At 38.1% G+C, this 1,888-nt stretch overlaps 1 protein-coding gene across 1 annotated transcript in view; it reads right to left on the bottom strand.

The window, feature by feature from the left end:
* The window catches only part of PLEKHH2 (pleckstrin homology, MyTH4 and FERM domain containing H2), a 115,590-nt gene that overhangs the window by 58,692 nt on the left and 55,010 nt on the right, over positions 1-1,888 (bottom strand). The window lies entirely within an intron of this gene.

The following is a 1,888-nucleotide window of genomic DNA, read 5'->3' as shown; positions in this document are numbered from 1 at the left end:
GAGGAAAGGAGAGGAAGAGGGAAGGAAGAAGGAAGGAAGAGAGAAGGAAGAAGGAAGAAAAGGAAGAGGGAAGGGAAGGGAAGGAAGAGGGAAGGGAGGAAGAGGAAAGGAGAAGAAGAGGGAAGGAAAAGGGAAGGAAGAAGGAAGGAAGAGAGAAAGAAGAGGGAAGGAAAGGAAGAGGGAAGGAAGAGGGAAGGGAAGGAAGAGGGAAGGAGAGGAAGAAGGAAGGAAGAGAGAAGGAAGAGAGAAAGAAGAGGGAAGGGAAGGGAAGGGAAGGAAGAGGGAAGGAAGAGGGAAGGAAGAGGAAAGGAGAGGAAGAGGGAAGGAAGAAGGAAGGAAGAGAGAAGGAAGAGGGAAGGAAAGGAAGAGGGAAGGAAGAGGGAAGGGAAGGGATGGGAGAGGGAAGGGAAAGAAGAGGGAAGGGAAGGGAAGGGAAGGAAGAGGGAAGGAAGAGGGAAGGGAAGGGATGGAAGAGGGAAGGGAAGGCAGAGGGAAGGAAAAGGGAAGGGAAGGGAAGGGAAAGGAATATTTGCATAATACTAGGGAGTTCCTTAACACATCAGTAATGGAGTATTGTCATAGTAACATAATATTTCAGAAAGAACAAAGTATAAACGTTTTCAGAAAGAACAAAGTATAAATGTTTTTGTTGAATGCCATGATGAATTCTTTCTTACCTTCACTATACTTGGTCAGTCTATAAGTATTACTGAATAGCATCTACCTACATTCCCACGTTATTAAGTAGAAATTACAAAGTAGCATAGCTCTTCTACATCTAAGTTTTCATCCACATAATCAGAGCACATGAGCGATGAGTGATTCTGTATATGTAGATATTTTATTGTATTTTTTTATTGTATTGTGATTAGTAAGACTTTTTAAAACTTTTAAATAATATTTTAAGTGTAAGTCAATACTTATTTGTTCTAAAAAAGTCAGAAAAAAGAATTAAGCAAAAATAAAATAAAATGATATAAACATAACCAATACACTTTGGTATATCTCCCATGCAGACATTTTTTCTACAAATGGGATAATACAGTTTTCAATACTGAAAATATAAAAAATAGGTAATATTTTCTAACAAATATGAGATAATAAGGTTTTCAATGCTGAAACTGTATTATTGCCTAATGACACATCACAACATATTTTTATAGTATTAAATATTCTTTTACAACATTTAAAAGGCTGCATAATGAATCAGACATTATATTATTGTATAAACATTTCTTTAAGTTACCCTTTACCCTACATCTAAGTTGATCCCAAGTTTTCTTTATTATAAACCGTGCTGTGCAATGTATATTTCTGGTGCAATAGAAATGTTTCATATCTGGAACTGTGGGAACAGAGTGAAAGTAAACTTTTTAAAACCCATCAAATTCTGCATTTACGATCTGTGCAGTTCAGAGTATATTAATTATACTTCATTTTAAAAATAGAGGGGAAAAATCTGCTGTGATGGATAGCCTCATATTTAAATCTTTGCAAATAGGACCATTTCCTAAGGATAAATGTCTTGAACTTAGACTGCTAGGTCAAGGGATATGCACACATGTTTTTTAAATATTTACTGAGGTAACACTTTGGCCAAGATATTGCCAAGCTGCCTCTCAGAGTAATACTCTCACTAGCAGACTTCCTAATCTGTGGCAATATTTTTCATTTCACCAGATTTTTTTTTTTTTTTTTTTTTTTTGAGGCGGAGCCTCAAGCTGTCCCCATGGGTAGAGTGCTGTTGCATCACAACTCACAGCAACCTCCAACTCCTGGGCTCAGGCGAGTCTTCTGCCTCAGCCTCCCGAGTAGCTGGGACCACAGGTGCCTATCATAACACCCAGCTATTTTTTGGTTGCAGCGGTTGTTGTTTGGCGGCCCCGGG

The sequence above is a fragment of the Otolemur garnettii genome, unplaced genomic scaffold, assembly GCF_000181295.1.
Source record: "Otolemur garnettii isolate 467f Iridium unplaced genomic scaffold, OtoGar3 scaffold00024, whole genome shotgun sequence".
NCBI lineage: Eukaryota > Metazoa > Chordata > Mammalia > Primates > Galagidae > Otolemur > Otolemur garnettii.
The sequence above is the reverse complement of the archived record's forward strand: the minus strand, read 5'-3'. Positions and strand labels throughout refer to the sequence as shown.